This window comes from Piliocolobus tephrosceles, chromosome 8 (assembly GCF_002776525.5).
Source record: "Piliocolobus tephrosceles isolate RC106 chromosome 8, ASM277652v3, whole genome shotgun sequence".
Classification (NCBI taxonomy): Eukaryota; Metazoa; Chordata; class Mammalia; order Primates; family Cercopithecidae; genus Piliocolobus; species Piliocolobus tephrosceles.
The window spans coordinates 137,256,150-137,276,629 of record NC_045441.1 but is presented as its reverse complement, the minus strand read 5'-3'; the positions used below and the strand labels follow the sequence as shown (position 1 = coordinate 137,276,629).

The window sequence follows — 20,480 nt, the reverse complement described above, 5'->3', positions numbered from 1 at the left end:
CCAGCTGAAGTGGTTTCCAACTTGGGAGTCAGGCTGCACGCACAAGGGTCGCAGCTGGGAGCTGGCTCAAGTAGAAAAGTTCCTTTAATGAGGTTTGTAAAAAGCCCTTCCGGGCCGGGCGCGCTATAATCCCAGAACTTTGGGCGGCCGAGGCGGGTGGATCACGAGGTCAGTAGTTCAAGACCAGCCTGGCCAAGATGGCGAAATCCCATCTGTACTAAAAATACACAAAAATTGGCCGGGCGTAGTGGCGGGCGCCTGTAATCCCAGCTACTTGGGAACTGCTTGAACCCAGGAGGCGGAGGCTGCAGTGAGCCGAGATTGTGCCACTGCCCTCCAGCCTGGGCGACAGAGCGAGACTGTCTCAAAAAACAAAACAAAACAAAATAAAAAAACAAAAAGCCCTTTTAACACCACAGCTGACTCTGCTCGAGCCTTCCCAGGTGCTCTCCGGGGCTCCAGCTGCTTATCTCGATGCAGGCTGGAGGCCGACGGCGCGAGTCCCCGAAGGGACGGTGGCAGCACAGTCCTCCGCGTGGCGTCCGTCCTTGCTCAGGCTTCTGGTTCAGGGCGGGGCGGCGGCGCCCCTGTGGCGGGCGGCCCGCACCAGGCATGGCTACAGCACGGGGTCAGCCCTCGAGGCCCAGGCGTAAGGCCTCCGCCCAGCTCATGGTTAGGCCGCCCTCCCCGCAGCCAGCAGCCCGCCACCTGCTTCAGCACGGGCATGAGGGCCACTGTGAGGCCGGCGGGGGCGCGCTCCTCCTCGAGCCGCGTGGGGTCCAGCAGCCAAGTGGGCGCCGGCCCCAGCGCGAGGCCCAGGCCGCGGCTCACCACCAGGTCGTACATCTCCACGCCCGCGTCGGGCAGGGCGAACGCGGCGGCATTGAGCGCAACGGCCAGGGCCGATCTGCCGTCCTACAGCCGCAGCGCTGACACATCGAGCTGCGTGCGCGGGTAGCGGCCCAGGCGCACGGCCGGCTCCAGCGCCTCCTGCAGCACCAGCTCGCCATCCTCGCCGCCACCCGGGCGAGAGCGGCGGAAGTGGCAGAGCAGGCGACCGCGCAGTGCGTCCAGGGCCGCCGCCGCGCTCGCCGCCCTCGGCCTGGCCGAGGTCTGATGGTCTTATGAAGGGTTTCCCCTCTTGCTTGGCTCTCATTCTGTCTTGTCTGCCGCCGCCATGTAAGAGTTGCCTTTTGCTTGCCACCATGATTGTGAGGCGTCCCCAGCCACGTGGAACTGTGAGTTCATTAAACCTCTTTTTCTTTATAAATTACCCAGTCTTGGGTATGTCTTTATCAGCAGTGTGAAAATGGACTAATCCACCAGTTCAAGGGAAGAGTGGCAATGCAGATAGAGTCATAGATTAGGAATATGAAAATTAACGTGTAAATGGTAGCAAAGTGGGTAAGGGGAAGTCAGTTGAACCTCCAGGAGCAGGACGAAATTGTCTGTAGACCACAGTTTGTTGTGCTTGCTATCTGTTATCTAGAGTTGTCCAGCAGCTTCCAGGGATTTGGACTCAGCCTGGAGTGGAGGGATTTCCTCTCCAGTCTACAGTGCAGTTCTACATAGTATCATTTCCCTAAGCCTCAATCCCATTTCTCCAGCCCCTCTGTGCTGCTGGCTGGGTCCCAAGGGCATTGCTAGGCCCACCCAGCACCTGGGCCTTCGGGCTGGCTCTGCCTTGCCTAAACTGTTGTCCAGAGAACCTGAGAGTTGGATGGTTTTTTAACGATCACCTTGGCCAATTCTTTCACCACATCCTCATCCCCGGAAGGGACAGAATTGAGTTATTAATAATATATTGACTAAGGGCATTTAGAGTGTTGAGGGAGAGGTTTGAGGTGCCCTAAGGGGAGGGACTTGGAGTTGTCTAGAGCTATGCTGGTGTTATTTCTTCTGAGCAATAATAAAAATAGCTGTCATTTACTGGAAATCTATTGTGTGCCAGGAATGTTAGATGTCTTGAATATCAGCTGCTCCTTACCTCACACTAAATGTTGGCAACATCACACACCGGGGCCTATCATGGGGAGGGGGGAGGGGGGAGGAATTGCATTGGGAGTTATACCTGATATAAATGATGAATTGATGGGTGCTGACGAGTTGATGGGTGCAGCACACCAACATGGCACAAGTATACATATGTAACAAACCTGCACGCTATGCACATGTACCCTAGAACTTAAAGTATAAAAAAAAAAAAATATTATCCTAGGTCTCACCGATAAGGAAACAAAGCCTTTGTACGTTGCCCGACAGTGAACAGCTGCCAAAGGGAGGAGTTAAAACTCAGCCTGATTCAAAAACTTCTCTTTTGCCCAAATCAGCATTTTCCCAAGTATAAACTGAGGAGTCTGGGCATCTATGATGCCCAAAAATACTTGCTCCGGCCAGGCATGGTGGCTCACGCCTTTAATCCCAGCACTTTGGGAGGCCGAGGCGGGCAGATCACTTGAGGTCAGGAGTTCAAAACCAGCCTGGCCAACATGATGAAACCCCGTCTCTACTAAAATACAAAAAAATTTAGCCGGGCATGGTCGTGGGCACCTGTAATCCCAGATATCTACTGAGAGGGTGAGGCAGGAGAATTGCTTGAACCCGGGAGGCGGAGGTTGTAGTGAGCTGAGATCATGTCCAGCCCGGGCAACAAGAGTAAAACTCTGTCTTGAAAACAAACAAAAATACTCGCTCCATGGTCAAATTTGGGAAATGCTGGGTTCAGATATTCAAATATGTTTCTACACTGAGTGACTTCTCAATCCTTTAACTCAGTAATGGGCACGTCCCCTCCTTCCGCCTCCAGATACATGATGTGGAAGAATTTTTCTCTCTCGCTTTGGCAGGGGCTGTTCTGCTTGCTGGGTTGGAAATGATTTTAGGCCCTCATGCCAGGAAGAAAACACAGGCAGATTTCTCAGCAGCTAAAAAAGAAGGAAAAATTGTGAAGTGAAATTTCCTATTGGCTGTGGTTTATCCATGTTAAATTGTAAAGCATTTAACACAGATGGAATCCGGTACATGCAAAGCACTCACAAAACCTAGTTACTACTACTGCTGGTGCTGCTACAATAACAACAACAACAACAACTACTACAACTACTACTCCCCTACTACTGCTACTGCTGCTGCTACTATTGTTTTGTAAAGTGGAGCTACAGAAATCAAACGTTTAATTTTTTTCTTAGATGCACAGTGAATTTGTTTTTTGGACTCCAGTATTCTTCCTGAGGGTCTATTTCATCCTAGCATTACTCTCACTTTTTTTCAAAATTTTATTTTATTTTTGAAACGGAGCCTCGCTCTGTTGCCCAGGCTGGAGTGCAGTAGCGTGATCTCGGCTCACTGCAACCTCCACCTCTGGGTTCAAGAGATTCTCCTGCCTTGGCCTCCTGAGTAGCTGGGATTACAGGCATGTGCCACCACGCCCAGCTACTTTTTGTATTTTTATTAGAGATGGGGTTTCACCATGTTGACCAGGTGGGTCTCAATCTCCTGACCTCGTGATCCGCCCACCTCAGCTTCCCAAAGTGCTGGGATTACAGGCGTGAGTCACTGCGCCCGGCCTCTAATTTTTAATTTTTAAAAATGTACAATCTTTACCATTTTTAAATGTACAACTCAGTGGTAATAAATACATATGTATCTCCTTTCCTCGCCTCCCCCTCGTCCCATTCCTGGCCTCTGGCCAATAGCAGCCTACTCTGTGTCATCACGAGATCCACATTTTTAGTTTCCACATATGAAAGAGAATATGCGATATTTGTCTTTCTGTGCTTGGCTTATTTCACATTTCACAGATGGCCTCTGGTTCCATCCATGCTGCTACAAGTGACAGGATTTCACTCTTTTTATGGCTGAATAATATTCCATTGTGTAAATATAACACATTTCCTTTACCCATTCATCTGTTGATGGGTACTTAACGTTGATTCTGTATTTTGAATAGTGCTACAATAAACATGGGAGGGCAGATATCTCTTTAATCTACTGATTTCCTTTCTTCTGAGTATATACCCAGCAGTGAAATTGCTGGACCGAATGGTAGTTCTATTTGTAGTTTTTTTGCGGAACCTCCATGTTGTTCTAATTTACATTCCCACTGACAGTGTATGAGGATTCTCCTTTCCCCTCATCCTCACCAGATCTGTTATTGCCTTTATTTACTTATTTTTATTTTTAATTCTTGTGAGTACATAGTAGGTATATATGGGGTACATTAGCTGTTTTGATGTAGGCATGCAATGTGTAATAATCATATCATGGAAAATGGGGTATCCATCCACTCAAGCATTTATCCTTTGTGTTAACAACAATTCAATTATACTCTTTTAGTTATTGTGAAATGTACAATTAAATTATTATTGACTGTAGTCTCCCAGTTGTGCTGTCAAATACTAAGCCTTATTCATTAATTCTATTTTTTGTACCCATTGCCTGCCTTTTTGATACAAGCCATTTTAACTGGGGTGAAATGATATCTCATTGTGGTTTTGATTTGCATTTCTCTGATGATTAGTGATATTGAGCGTTTTTTCATATACCTGTTGGCCATGTGTATGTCTTCTTTTGAGAAATGTCTGTTCAAATCTTTTGCCCATTTTTTTTATCAGATTATTTTTACTTTTTGCTGTTGAGTTGTTTGAGCTCCTTATGTATTCTGGTTATTAATCCCTTGTCAGATGGACAGTGTGCAAATATTTTCTCCCATTGTGTGGGTTTTCACTTTGTTGATTGTTTCCTTTGCTGTGCAGAAGCTTTTTAGCTTGAGGAAGATACTTTTTCAGATGCAACTGCTTCACAGCAGCCCCATGGAGAGTAGGATTCTTCTCTGCCCTCCCTGTCCTGGGTGCAAAGCCCAGGGTTCTCCCCACAGTTTCACTGGAATTAGGGAGAGCCAGGGAGTCTTGCAGGAGGAGGTACATACATTTAGTGATTAAAAACAGTTTAAACTGTAGGACTTAAAATGTTTGGTTTCTTCCTTTTCTGTGATTCTTTGGTGACAAAATAAATGGCAGTCACTGCCATGTTGGAAAACGTGGGAGAAACCAGGAGACCAGAAGATGACATGTTATATTTTAGTTTCTGCAAGATGTTGATTTCATTTTTGTGAAAATACCTACTTAAGGGCTTATATGAAAACCTGTTTCTTGCTAGTTCTTGGTTTACATAGCTTTTAACCAGGCAGGGTTGGTCGGTTTTGTTGATCAGAGTGCTGACACCCCATGCAGGAAGCCCTCCCACGGAGTTTCTGAAGGGTGGGGTCTGGAGCCAGGTGGGGTCTGGAGCCAGCACTGAATGCTGAGGCTCCTTGTTGGCCCAGGACTGGGGCCCGGCAGAGCCTGTGACTGAAGGACAAGAGAGGGAGAGAGTTCCTCAAGCCAACGAACTTGTTCCTGAAGTGCTTATCCTCAGCTGCCCCTGCTAGGCTGGGGGACTGCACAGGGGCCAGGACCTCTGGGTGATGTTGAAGAGGAGGTTTGGGGCAGTAGGCGGGGAGAAAGAATACGTTGGAGAGGCTCATGGGAAAGCATCCATGGGTCCTTCTCTCCACTGTGGGCACATTGCCAGAAAAGAGGGTCCCCATCCAGACCCCAAGAGAGGGTTCTTGAATCTCAGGAAAGAATTAGAGGTGACTCACAGAGCACAGTGAAAGTAGCAAGTTTATTAGAAACGACTCCATTACAGAGAGGGGTGTCCTCAGAAAGCTGGAGAGGAATGCACGATCCTTTGTTAGTGCCTCTACTTACAAAAAAACTGGCCGGGCACGGTGGCTCACTCCTGTAGTTCAGCACTTTGGGAGGCCAAGGTGGGTGTATCACCTGAGGTCAGGAGTTTGAGACCAGCCTGGCCAACATGGTGAAACCCTGTCCCTACCAAAAACGCAAAAATTACCTGGACGTGGTGGCAAGCCCCTGTAATCCCAGCTACTCTGGAGCTGTGGTGGGAGAAGTGATTGAACCTGGGAGACGGAGGCTGCAGTGAGCTGAGATCTCGCGCTTGTACTCCAGCCTGGGCAACAGAGTGAGACCTCATCTCTTAAAAAAAAGAAAGAAACTGTAAGGAGCTATAATTGAACTTGGAATGTGCAGATGTTCTCACTAAAGGTAGGGGTTATTGGTGCTATCAATGACCATTAATCCTTTGAGCCTGCTCATTAAAGTTATCTTTAAGTAAAGTGGGCTTCACTCTTAGGGCATGTGGACATCCTGCAGGCTTGGTGGGAGGTGTTCTGTATGGCCATAAATATTCTGTAATTATAATTGGTGATCAGCTTGGGATGTAGCTATTTTCAGACCATAAGCATTAACCTTGTAGGCGCCTTGTGAGTACCCAGCTGTGTACTTCAAGATGTAGTCACTTGGGAGGCTGAGGTGGGCAGATCACTTGAGGCCAGGAGTTTGAGACCAGCCTGGCCAACATGGAGAAACCCTGTCTCTACTGAAAATACAAAAACTAGCCAGGCATGGTGGCGCATGCCTGTGATCCCAGCTAGTCGAAGACTGAGGCATGAGAATCACTTGAACCTGAGAGGCAGAAGTTGCAGTGAATCAAGATTGCACCACTGTACTTCAGCCTGAGACTCTGTCTCAAAACAAAAAAAAAAAGATGTAGTCACTTTAGTCATGTTTTATTAAACCAGAGGCCTGAGAACCAGGGGTTCCTCTAACAGGTGCAGCTTCTTTTTAAAAACACATTTTATATTTCTTTTAGAGATGTTGTCGTGCGTGGTATCCAGGCTGGAGGGTAGTGGCTGTTAACAGGTGAAATTCCACTACTGATTAGCCCGGGAACTTTTCATCTGTTCTGTTTCCAACCTGGGTCAGTTCACCCCTCCTTAGGCAACCCGGTAGTCCCCACTCCCGGGAGGTCACCGCATTGATGCCAAACTTAATGCAGACACCTCATCATAGAGCACTATAGCCCAGAACTCCCGGGTTCAAGTGGTCCTCCCGATATGGACAGGAGGCAGGGAAATACTGGGTAGAAGATGGCAGTTCCCTAATGAAGGCCCCACCCTCAAGCCTGGAAACCCGTGACCCTAAATGGTAACAGGCATTCCTGTTTACACGCCCAAATGTTCACTTTTGGCCCGCCATGCTCCACTACAATCCTGTACCCATATAAACCCTAAACCCCAGGCTCCATGAGCAGAAGAGTGGCTGGGCAGCACAGCAGTACAGCGAAGGAGAGAAGAGAAGGAGTGTCTGAATATCAAGAGGAGTTAGGCTGGGGATGGTCAGAGAGGAGATTCACTGTGGGATGGCAAAACTCCAGGGGATGATCATCTTCCCGGTCCATCCCCTTTCCAGCTCCCCATCCATCCCACTGAGAGCCACATGCATCACTCAGTAAAATCCCTGCATTCACCATCCTTCAAGTTCACGTGATCTGATTCTTCCTGGATACCGGACAAGGACCCGGGTACCAAGAGGGCAGGGTGTAAAAGGCTATCTGACTTTCCACTGAACTGGTTAACACTCAACTGTCTGGGGATGGCAACTGCTAAGAGTATTGATTGTAACACTCCCCTAGACACTACTGAAACGGGAGTGCTGGGAAGGGAAGAGCGTGGTGCTTTTAAATGATTGTAACACTCCCCTAGACGCTACTGAAACGGGAGTGCTGGGAAGGGAAGAGCGTGGTGCTTTTAAATGACATGGAAGGCGGGGAAGGGAAGTGCTGGGTAGAGGAGGGCGTGGTCCCTGGCTAGGGCTCTGTCCCCACGGACCTAGGTGAGGACAGGCACATCTGTCTTTGTGCCCAAATGTTGCATTTTCCAAGACCACCCTGGCCTGCCATGCCCCCATCCTGTGCCTATAAAAACCCCTGAAACCCTAGCAATCAGACACACAAGTGGCTGGACATTGTGAGGAACACATTGGTGGAAAAAGACTCAAGGGGCTGGACGTTGAGAGGACATCGAGGGGAGCACACTGGCGGAAGAGCACATCAACAGATGCCAGCACTTTGGCAGACCATTAACCAGCAGAACGATGCAGAGTTTGGCTGGGGCGGCTAGAGGAGAGCCTGGGCCCCTGAGCTGCCCGTCTCCAGGGGAAAACCATCTCCCTTCTGGCTCCCCCATCTGCTGAGAGCTACTTTTAGACAATAAAACCTTGAACTCATTCTCCAAGCCCATGTGTGATCCAATGCTTCCAGTATGCCAAGGTAAGAAACCCTGGGATACAGAAACCCCTCTGTCCTTGTGATAAGGAAGGGAGTCTAATTGAGCAAACACAAGCCACCTGCAGATGGCTAAATTAAAAGCGTGCCCTGTAACACACGCCCACTGGGGCTTTAGGAGCTATAAACATTCATCCCTACACACTGCCGTGAGGTTGCAGCCCCACAACCTGCACTCCGTATGCTCCCCTAGAGGTTTGAGCACTGGGGCACTGAAGAAGTGAGCCACTCCCTGTCACATGCCCTGTGAGAGGGACAAGGGAACTTTTCCTGTTTCACTACTATGGGGACGGAGCCCAGAAGCACCCGTCCCGGCTTCTGTACCTGTCTGTGCGCGTTTCCCCCTCCTGTAAGGGGTTTGAACACATGGCGGCCAAGCAAACAGGCCACATCCTTGTTGCAAGTCCTGCGAGGGAGTCCAGGAACTCTCCCGTTTCACTCCGCCTCAGGCCTCAGCCACCACGGTAAGTGGAACGCCATGCCTCCACCTCGCCTGGCTGGGTGGAGCACCTAAGCTCAGGATTCTGCCTTGAGCTGTGGCTCCTCAGGGTGACAGGGTCCAGAGCAAAGCCTACGGAAGGAGCTGCTGAGGCCAGGTGGAGGGAAGGATGCTGAACTGGAGGAGGCCAGGAAATTATGAGATGGGTGAGTTGGTGTCACCTTCAGGTGGGTCTGTGTGGGTCACTGAGCCCAGAGGCTTCATGCTTGCCCCTTGAAATTCTAATTTTATCTTAGAGCATTGTGTTTTGCAAGGAAGGTCAGATGGACAGTGGAGCATGCCTGGGGCTTAGAGTCTCTGTTCCTGCACTGTCTGCCTCCCAGGGCCTCTCAAGGACTCTTCTTAGCTGCCTCCTGTGCCTGAATCTGACCCGCTCCCCCTGCCCACTCACCCCAGGATCCTGGCTGTCCTCAGCCCGAGTCCGCGACAGGATGTGTTATGGAGGGGTGATGTCTGTGTGTCTGTGTTTCACCCTCGCTCTCTGCCCCATGGGGGACTGAGTGAGGTGTGGAAACAGTGGAGCCAGGTGCACTGGCTGTGGCATCTCCAGGTGAGGGTAGGTGATGGCCACCCCCTCCCCACGCTGGCTCTTCCTGGTGTGCTGGCAGGAACCTGGTGAGGGTTCTTGCTCATCCCCTTATCTGGGTGCCAAGTGCATGGGCGCAGAGGTTGCAGTCCCTTTGGTTCTCTTTCCGTGTGGGTTTGGGTGGCAGGCCCTGGGAAGGGGAGATCAACTTCCCTGTTTTTGTCAGCCACTTGTTCATTTTCGACTGGGCCCTGCAAACTCTACCCAGGCCTGGTTAGCATCAAGGAAGACTAATAGCTGGGGCTCCAACGGAGGAGCAAGCAGGGCTGTGGGAGATGGGAAGTTTGAAAAAGGTGAAGGGCAGAGCCTGCCTGGTCCCAGGCTGCAGGTGCTGGGGAAGTGAAGATACTTTACAGGTGATCACAATGAGGAAAAGCCATCAAGCAAAGGGCCAGGCAGGCTCAGAGAACACTGACAGGGCTCAGTGATGAGAGGGTTGCTTCCAAGGCTCTGCTGAAAGGATGAGAAGCAGGGACGCCCGGGGAGAATGGATCAGGTGAGAGGAGTTGACTGAGCGGATCCACAGTGGGGATCAGGACGTGGTGAGGACATCCCCTGCACCCTGAAGTTATGGCACCTGCAGAGGAGGGAGGGAGGCAGAGAGGGGACCTGGGGCTGGAGATGTCAGGCTGAGCATTCTGCATGGAACTTTGGTGGGACATTCTTTGGTGCCATCCGGTTCCCTTCCCCTTGTGCTGGCTGGTCACTGAAAGCTAAGCAAATTCCATTTCCCAGTGGAATTTGGGACGTACTCCTGAAGTCCGTCCTAAAGGTGGTAAGAACAGGAAATACGATTACATTTTTAAAAGTGTGGATTAATTTATGAAGGACTTGAAACTGACCCAGTAGTTCCACAGACATTCATTTATTTATTTAACATAGAAATTGACCCTCTTGGTCTTAAAGCTTGAAACTTAATATTTATCTGAGTTCCTTCCTTAGGAAAGGACCCCCAGGCCTCTGAAAAAGTATCAGAGAACTGAAACTCACCAGATCTTTGCATCCAGTCAGACTCCAGGCCTCTCATTGATCATGATTGCTGCTTTACTCCTCTGGAGTTCTTGTTTTCTCATACATTGTTACATTTCTTCCCTGCTATGGAAAAAACCTGTGGAAGAAGCTGCTGAGGCCAGGTGGACGGAAGGATGCTGGACTGGAGGAGGCCAGGAAATTATGTAGGTTTTTACATTTCTTCCCTTCTATATAAACTCCTAATTTTAGTGGTCAGAGAGATTGATCTCTCCTTTTCTCAGCTGTAGCACCTGATTATTGCCTTCTTCCTGGGCAAGAATGATCATCTCAGCGATTGGCTTTCTGTACAGGGAACAGCAGGACCTAGACTGAACCCTTGGTGTTTTGGTAATAGACTTAAGAGCGTAGGGTGCCAAAGTATGCCTGTGAAACACCTGAGGTATCCACCTCACCCCTTTTTAGAGTTGGTGGCATGGAGGACAGCTGGTTGGTTTCTCCAGGGGCCCGTCCCTCGGAGCCTCTGTTCGTGACTGTGTCTAGAGACGGCCAATGCAGCAATCCACCCACGTGTGTCCGAGTCACTTTGTCGCATGACCCAATGACTGTTACTTGCTTCTCCTCCTCAGTTGTCCCAGAAAATAGTTGTCTTCTTGAGAAGATAAAGTGAATATTTTCTCCCAACCCAATTACATAATGCAGCACAGACGTCAAGGCAAGTAACTTTGATTCAGAACGAGTTCAGCTATCTGCTTTGCTCTGTCTGCTGGTTTCATGTTTTCAAGATGATTCACATTAACTCATCTTTCTTTCCCATATGTCCGGACTTGTGTTTTACAACACCAGACGGGGATACTAATTAAACTTTAGAGTTCGCTCCAACAGTGCTTAAACTGAGATTGGTAATGACAGGCCTGGCAGTAATCAATATATCTGCTGCACTTGTAATGATTTAACGCGAACGCCATGGTTACTGCTTGGAATAAAAGCGAATGAGCTCTGTAAATTTAATTTAGAGGAGTTATAACTTGATCACTCAGAAATATATTGTAGCAACTCCTTGTATTTTTGACAAAGCCCAGGGCGTGCTTCTAGCAAGATCTGTGATTTAACCAGGAACACTTAATTTACAATGAGGTTTATAATAGGTGACATCTGCGCCCTGGCCGAGCTTCAGAAAAACCAGCCGAAGGCTGTGGACAACCATGCAGAAGTCAGAAGTAATAAACTAGATATATACAGCAATCTCAAATCTCATGTCAACACTAGTTAAACAAATTATTTCACATTTAATGTATGTGATTCCGCCCATGAATTAGAAGTCAAACTCGAGCAAAGTCATGTTCAGGCCAGTTCAGAGTAGCGATAGTTTCTCTGAAACTACATTCAGGGGTAGTGAGGCATCATTTCCCTTCCACATCCTTGAAAAGGCTTTGGTGTATGTTACTTTGCAGATTGGGAGGGAAAGCCTCTGACCTTTGTCCTTTAATTTCCTTCAGTTCTGTAACATGAGGAACATTATTGCATTGAAACGAACAGAAATGCTCTGCTGTCAAGCTCTCCTTTCTTTGCCCATTTACTAATATTGATTGACTGTATTAGCTGTTACATTTCTTGCCATACGTCCACGTCTCTACCCTTTGCATTGCTGATTTAGTTGTGCTACCTGCAATCAGCCTCTTGTATTCTGTCTTGTGCTTTCTCGCTCGCCCGCGCTCTCTCTCCCCCTAAGGGGCTAGGAGTTGAGTTGATGATACGCTTCAGAATATGGCATTTTATCAATAATCTATACAAGGTCTCTCTTGCTTTATTTTATTTATATCTCAACCCCACTCCCATTCCTTCTCCCTTCTCGATAATGGCTGTAATATTTTATTTTATATATAACATATTTCAGAAGGATGTGTACATATGCATGTCATAAATTATTCAGGTATCTATAGTTCTGTGTATGTTTTTAATTTTTAACAATTTATGACTCTATTTTTGTTTCTTGGTTTATTCACTTTGTACTGTATTTTTAAGATAGAGGATTTAATATTTCTCTGTATGTATCTATTCTAATGGCTTCTGACCTCTGTATGATTTTGCATAGCACATGTCCAGCTTATTTTACATAAACCTGGGGTGTCTACAACTCCCGGTTATCACTGACAGTCCTATTGTGTGTCCTCTTACCTTTCCCCTTACGGACCTTTGCAGGAATTTCTCTGGGGAATTACCCTAGGGTTGGGTTTCTGTTTATTAAAAAAGATTCTTTTAAAGCTATAATTTATGGAGTGCTGACAATGTCAGGCACTGTTCTGAACACTTTATAGGTATTGACTAATTTAATCTTTACAATAACCTGATGTGGTAAGTTCCATTATTATCTGCATTTTACAGAAGAAATAAAGCCAAAAAAGATCAAGAAGCTAGTAAGTGGTAGTGCAGAGTTTGAAAAACTATGATGTTGGCTGGGTGTGGTGGCTCACGCCTGTAACTCCATCAGTTTGGGAGGCTGAGGCCAGTGGATCACCTGAGTTCAGGAGTTCGAGACCAGCCTAACCAATATGGTGAAACCCCATCTCTATTAAAAATACAAAAATTAGCTGGGCGTGGTGGCGGTTGCCTGTAATCCCAGCTACTTGGGAGGCTGAGGCAGGAGGGTGGCTTGAACCTGGAAGGTGGAGGTTGCAGTGAGCCGAGATTGCACCACTGCACTCCAGCCTGGGTGACAGAGCAAGAGTCTGTCTCAAAAAAAAAAAAAAAAAAAAAAAATACCATGATGGTGTACTTAGATTCAAATCACTGCTATACTCACCACTGAGGTGAGCAGCCTCGAACATGACTGTTACCCAGCAGTGGGTTCATTAAGTTGCAACATATGTATACGTGTGTGTGTGTGTGTATGTGGGTGTGTTTATGTGTGCATATGTGTCTCTCTATATAAAATTCTACTTAACACTGCCACATGAATTTCCTCAATGCTTATAAACCATTCACTTTCCCTCCTAGAGAACAAAAGGGAGTTCATTATCTCCACATTCTCCACCAAGGCTTATAGACTGTACAATAATTATTCAGCTGTGCACATTTTGTATCTTTTGAGTTTCTTTCAGCTGTATTTTTTAGTGTTTTATCTGATTCTTCTTTCCAACTGCTGTTTCTTGCTTTGTTGAATATTTTTTCTTCTGGGAGGATATTTTTACACTTGTTTAGGTTTTTTCTTCTGTCCCCTAATGCCAGTTCAAGTACTGGCTGCTCAATGTGTTTCATTTCTAGCAGTTACCTTTCCCAAATGCCTGGTGTTTCCTTTTCCCTCTGTGAGCTCATTTTCCCCTGGAGGTGTTAGCCATGACCCCTCAGGAGGACAGGTGCAGTTCCTGGTGAGTTCAAGGCAGGAGGGAGACCTGCTGCAGAACAGGGATCCTGTAGTTTGGAGTGTGGATGGATTTCCCTCACTCGTGCCCCTCAACCAAGCTGATTTTAGTCAGCTCCTACGCTACCCTCCCACCTTTTGGTTTTCCTGAGACAGAGTCCCATGTCGCCCAGGTTGGAGTGCAGTGGCGTGATCTTTGCTCACTGCAAACTCCGCTTCCTGGGTTCAAGTGATTCTTGTGCCCCAGCCTCTAGAGTAGCAGAGTAGCTGGGATTACAGGAGCCCACACCATGCCTAATTTTTTGTTTGTTTGTTTGTTTTTGGTGGAGACGGGGTTTCACCATGGTGCCCAGGCTGGTCTCAAACTCCTTATATCAAGTGATCCACCCACTTCAGGCTACCAAAGTGCTGGGATTACAGGCGTGAGCCACTGCGCCCAGCCTACACTGCCTTTTGGTTGGCCCTGGGGTTGCTGAAGAACAGTGCAGCTGTGCTTTTAACTAGAATTTTATTTTTTAACACACACACACGCGCGTATATAATTGTATATTAAGTTCTGGGGTGCCATGTGCAGAATGTGCAGGTTTGTTACATAGGTATACATGTGCCATGGTGGTTTGCTGCACCCATCAACCCGTCCTCTACATTAGGTATTTCTCCTAATGCTATCCCTCCCCTAGACCCCAACCCTGACAGGCCCCGGTGTGTGATGCCCCCCACCCCTGTGTCCATGTGTTCTCATTGTTTAGCTCTCACTTATGAGTGAGAACATGTGGTGTTTGGTTTTCTGTTCCTGTGTTAGTTTGCTGAGAATGATGGTTTCCAGCTTCGTCCATGTCCCTGCAAAGGACATGAACTCATCCTTTTTTATGCCTCCATAGTATTCCATGGTGTATACATGCCACATTTTCTTTATCCAGTCTATCATTGATGGGCATTTGGGTTGGTTCCAAGTCTTTGCTATTGTGAACAGTGCTGCAGTAAACATACGTGTGCATGTGTCTTTATAGTAGAATGATTGATTATCCTTTGGGTATATACCCAGTAATGGGATTGCTGGGCCAAATGGTATTTCTAGTTCTAGATCCTTGAGGAATCACCACACTGTCTTCCACAATAGTTGAACTAATTTACATTCCCACCAACAGTGTAAAAGAGTTCCTATTTCTTCACATCCTCTCCATCTGTTGTTTCCTGACTTTTTAATGATCACCATTCTAACTGGTGTGAGATGGTATCTCACTGTGGTTTTTATTTGCATTTCTCTAATGACCAGTGATGATGAGATTTTTTTCATGTTTGTTGGCTGCATAAATGTCTTCTTTTGAGAAGTGTCTGTTCTTATCCTTTGCCCACTTTTTTATGGTGGTGTTTTTTCTTGTAAATTTAAGTTCTTTGTAGATTCTGGATATTAGCCCTTTGTCAGACAGACAGACTGCAAAAATTTTCTCCCATTCTGTAGGTTGCCTGTTCACTGTGATGGTAGTTTATTTTGCTGTGCAGAAACTCTTTAGTTTAATTAGATCCCATTTGTCTGTTTTGGCTTTTGTTGCCATTGCATTTGGGTGTTTTAATTATGAAGTCTTTGCCCATGCCAATGTCCTAAATGATATTGCCTAGGTTTTCTTCTAGAGTTTTTAAGGTTTTAGGTCTTAGGTTTATGTCTTTAATCCATCTTAATTTTTGTATAAGGTATAAAGAAGGGATCCAGTTTCAGCTTTCTACATATGGCTAGCCAGTTTTCCCAATACAAGTTATTACATAGGGAATCCTTTCCCCAATGCTTGTTTTTGTCAGGTTTGGCAAAGATCAGGTGGTTGATGTTATTTCTGAGGCCTCTGTTCTGTTCCGTTGGTCTACATATCTGTTTTGGTACCAGTACCATACTGTTTTGGTTATGGTAGCCTTGTAGTATAGTTTGAAGTCAGGTAGCATGATGCCTCCAGCTTTGTTCTTTTTTTTTTTTTTTTTTTTTTGAGATGGAGTCTTGCTCTTTCAGGTTGGAGTGCAGTGGTGCGATCTTGGCTCACTGTAACCTCCACCTTCTGGGTTCCAGTGATTTTCCCACCTCAGTCTTCCAAGTAGCTGGGATCACTTATAGGCGCACACCACCACACCTGGCTACTTTTTGTATTTTTAGTAGGGACGGGGTTGCACCATATTGGCCGGGTTGGTCTCGAACTCCTGACCTCGTGATCCACCTGCCTTGGCCTCCCAAAGTGCTGGGATTATAGGCGTGAGCCACTGCACCCAGCCACTTTGTTGGTTTTGCTTAGGATTGTTTGGCTGTGTGGGCTCCTTTTGGTTCCACATGAAATTTAAAGTAGTCTTTCTATGAAGAAAGTCAATGGTAGCTTGATGGGGATAGCATTGAATCTATAAATTACTTTGGGCAGTATGGCCATTTTCACAATATTGATTCTTCCTATCCATGAGCATGAAATGTTTTTCCATTTGTTTGTGTTGTCTCTTATTTCCTTGAGCAGTGGTTTGTAGTTCTCCTTGAAGAGGTCCTTCACATCCCTTGTAAGTTGTATTCCTAGGTATTTTATTGTCTTTGTAGCGATTGTGAATGAGAGTTCAGTCATGATTTGGCTCTCTGTTTGTCTGTTATTGATGTATAGTAATGCTTGTGAGTTTTGCATATTGATTTTGTATCCTGAGACTTTGCTGAAGTTGCTTATCATCTTAAGGAGATTTTGAGCTGAAATGATGGGGTTTTCTAAATATACAATCATGTCATCTGCAAACAGAGACAATTGGACTTCCTCTTTTCCTAATTGAATACCCTTTATTTCTTTCTCTTGTCTGATTGCCCTAGCCAGAACTTTCCAATACTGTGTTGAATAGGAGTGATGAGAGAGGGCATTCTTGATTTGTGCCGGTTTTCAAAGGGAATGCTTCCAGTTTTTGCCCATTCAGTATGATATTGGCTGTGGGTTTGTCATAAATAGCTCTTATTATTTTGAGATACGTTTCATGAATACCTAGTTTATTGAGAGTTTTTAGCATGAAGTGCTGTTGAATTTTGTCAAAGGCTTTTCTTCAGCTATTGAGATAATCATATGGTTTTTGTCATTGGTTCTGTTTATGTGATGGATTATGTCTATTGATTTACATATGTTGAACCAGCCTTGCATCCCAGGGATGAAGCAGACTTGATTGTGGCGGATAAGCTTTTTGATGTACTACTGGATTCGGTTTGCCGGTATTTTATTGAGGATTTTTGCATTGATGTTCATCAGGGATATTGGCCTGAAATTTTCTCTTTTTTTGTTGTGTCTCTGCCAGGTTTTGGTATCAGGATGATGCTGGCCTCGTAAAATGAGTTAGGGAGGATTCCTTCTTTTCTGTTTGAAATAGTTTCAGAAGGAAACTCTTTGTACCTCTGGTAGAATTCATCTGTGAATCCATTTTGTCTTGGACTTTTTTGGTTGGTAGGCTATTAATTACTTCCTCAATTTCAGAACTTGTTATGAGTCTATTCAGGAATTCAACTTCTTCCTGGTTTAGTCTTGGGAGGGTGTATGTGTCCAGCAATTTATCCATTTCTTGTTGATTTTCTAGCTAATTTGCATAGAAGTGTTTATAGTATTCTCTGATGGTAGGTAGTATTCCTGTGGGATCAGTGGTGATATCCCCTTTATCATTGTTTATTGTGTCTATTTGATTCTTCTCTCTTTTCTTTTTTTTTCTTTTTCTTTTTTTGAGATGGAGTCTTGCTCTGTTGCCCAGGCTGGAGTACAGTGGTGCCATCTGGGCTCACTGCAAACTCCGCCTCCTGGTTTCATGCCATTCTCCTGCCTTAGCCTCCCGAGTAGCTGGGACTACAGGTGCCTGCCACCACGCCTGGCTAATTTTTTGTATTTTTAGTAGAGACGGGGTTTCACCGTATTAGCCAGGATGGTCTCGATCTCCTGACCTTGTGATCTGCCCACCTCGGCCTCCCAAAGTGCTGGGATTACAGGTGTGAGCCACCGTGACCGGCCTTTCTTTTCTTCTTTATTATTCTGGCTAGCAGCCTATTTTACTGATCTTTTCAAAAAGCCAGCTCCTGGATTCATACTTTTTGAAGGGTTTTTCGTGTCTTTATCTCCTTCAGTTCTGCTCTGACCTTAGTTGTATCTTCTGCTAACTTTTGAATTTGTTTGCTCTTCTCTAGTTTTTTTTATTTTTCTATTTTTTATTTTTTGAGACAGAGTCTCATTCTGTTGGCCAGGCTGGAGTGCAGTGGTACAATCTTGGCTCACTGAAACCTCAGCCTCCTAGGCTCACGTAATTCTCCTGCCTCAGACTCCTGAGTAGCTGGGATTACAGGTGTGTGCCACCATGCCTGGCTAATTTTTGTATTTTTAGTAGGGATGGGGTTTCACCATGTTGGCCAGGCTGGTCTTGAACTCCTGACCTCAGGTAATCCACCCGCTTTGGCCTCCCTAAGTGCTGCGATTACAGGCGTGAGCCACCGTGTCCGGCCTTCCCTAGTTCTTTTAATTGTGATGTTAGGGTGTCAATTTTAGATCTTTCCTGCTTTCTCTCGTGGCCATTTAGTACTATAAATTTCCCTCTATACACTGCTTTAAATGTGTCCCAGAGGTTATGGTACATTGTGTCTTTGTTCTCATTGGTTTCAAAGAACATCTTTATTTCTGCCTTCATTTCGTTATTTACCCAGTAGTCATTCAGGAGCAGGTTGTTCAGTTACCATGTCATTGTGTGGTTTTGAGTAACTTTCTTAATCCTGAGTTCTCATTTGATTGCACTGTGGTCTGAGAGATTGTTACCAGTTCCATTCTTTTGCATTTGCTGAGGAGTGTTTTATTTCCAATTGTGTGGTCAATTTTAGAATAAGTGCGACGTGGTGCTGAGAAGAATGTATATTCTGTTGATTTGGAGTGGAGAGTTCTGTAGATGTCTATTAGGCCCGCTTGGTCCAGAGCTGGGTTCAAGTCCTGGATATCCTTACTAATTTTTTGTCTTGTTGATCTAATATTGACAGTGGGGTGTTAAAGTCTCCCAATATTATTGTGTAGGAGTTTAAGTATCTTTGTAGGTTTCTAAAAACTTGCTTTATGAATCTGGGTGCTCCTGTATTGGGTGCATATATATGTAGGATAGTTAGCTCTTCTTGTTGCATTGGTCCCTTTACCATTATGTGATGGCCTTGTCTCTTTTGATCTTTGTTGGTTTAAAGTCTGTTTTATCAGAGACTAGGATTGCAACTCCTTTTTTGCTTTCCATGTGCTTGGTAAGTATTTGTCTATCCCTTTATTTTGAGCCTATGTTTGTCTTTGCACGTGAGATGGGTCTCCTGAATACAGCACACTGATGGGTCTTTTTTTTTTTCTTTTTTTTGAGATGGAGTCTTGCTCTGTCACCCAGGCTGGAGTGCAGTGGCATGATCTTGGCTCACTGCTAGCTCCGCCTCCCGGGTTTATGCCATTCTCCTGCCTCAGCCTCCTGAGTAGCTGGGACTACAGGCACCTGCCACCATACACAGCTAATTTTTTTTTTGTATTTTTTAGTAGAGATGGGGTTTCACCATGTTAGCCAGGATGGTCTCGATCTCCTGACCTCGTGATCTGCCCGCCTTGACTTCCTAAAGTGCTGGGATTACAGACGTGAGCCACCGTGCCTGGCCCACACATGGGTCTTAACTCTTTATCCTATTTGCCAGTCTGTGTCTTTTAATTGGGGCATTTAGCTCATTTACATTTAAGGTTAATATTGTTATGTGTGAATTTGATCCTGTCATTATGATGCTAGCTGGTTATTTTGCCTGTTAGTTGATGCAGTTTCTTCATTGCATAGATGGTCTTTGCAATTCGAGACTCTGTCTCAAAAAAAAAAAAAAACAAAACAAAACAAACAAAAAAAAAACTACAGAAGCAAGAGCAAACAAATTCAAAAGCTAACAGAAGACATAACTAAGGTCAGAGCAGAACTGAAGGAGATAGAGACACGAAAAACCCTTCAAAACTGCTAGTACTGGTTGTTCGTTTCCATGTTCAGTGCTTCCTTCAGGAGCTCTTGTAAGGCAGGCCTGGTGGTGACAAAATTTGTCAGCATTTGCTTGTCTGTAAAGTATTTTATTTTTCCTTTGCTTACAAAGCTTAGTTTGGCTCGATATGAAATTCTGGGTTGAAAATTCTTTTCTTTAAGAATGTTGAATATTGGCCCACACTCACTTCTGGCCTCTAGGGTTTCTGCTAAGAGATCTGCTGTTAGTCTGGTGATCTTCCCTTTGTGGGTAACCTGACCTTTTTCTCTGGCTGCCCTTAACATTTTTTCCTTCATTTCAACCTTGGTGAATCTGATGATATGAGTCTTGGGGTTGCTTTTCTCGAGGAGTATCTTTGTGGTGTTCTCTGTATTTCCTGAATTTGAATGTTGGCCTGCCTTACTAGGTTGGGGAAATTCTCCTGGATAATATCCTGAAGAGTGTTTTCCAACAACTGAAGAGTGTTTCTCCCTGTCACTTTCAGGTACACAAATCAAATGTAGATTTGGTGTTTTCACATAGTCCCGTATTTCTTGGAGGCTTTGTTCATTTCTTTTCACTTTTTTCTCTCTTGTCTTGTCTTCTCACCTTTTTTATTGAGTTAATCTTCCATCTCTGATACCCTTTCTTTATACTTGTGTATGCTTCATGAAATTCTTGTGTTGTGTTTTTCAGCTCCATCAGGTCATTTTTGTTCTTTCTAAACTGGTTGTTTTAGTTAGCAATTTGTCTAACCTTTTTTCAAGGTTCTTAGCTTCCTTGCACTGGGTTAGAACATGCTCCTTTAGTTTGGAGGAGTTTGTTGTTGCCCACCTTCTGAAGCCTACTTCTGTCAATTCGTTAAACTCATTCTCTGTCCACTTTTGTTCCTTTGCTGGTG

General features: G+C 45.6%; 1 pseudogene; it reads right to left on the bottom strand.

Moving 5' to 3' along the window:
• Positions 1-565: 565 nt before the first annotated feature.
• LOC111551448 lies at positions 566-5,587 on the bottom strand (annotated as a pseudogene).
• Positions 5,588-20,480: the final 14,893 nt, after the last annotated feature.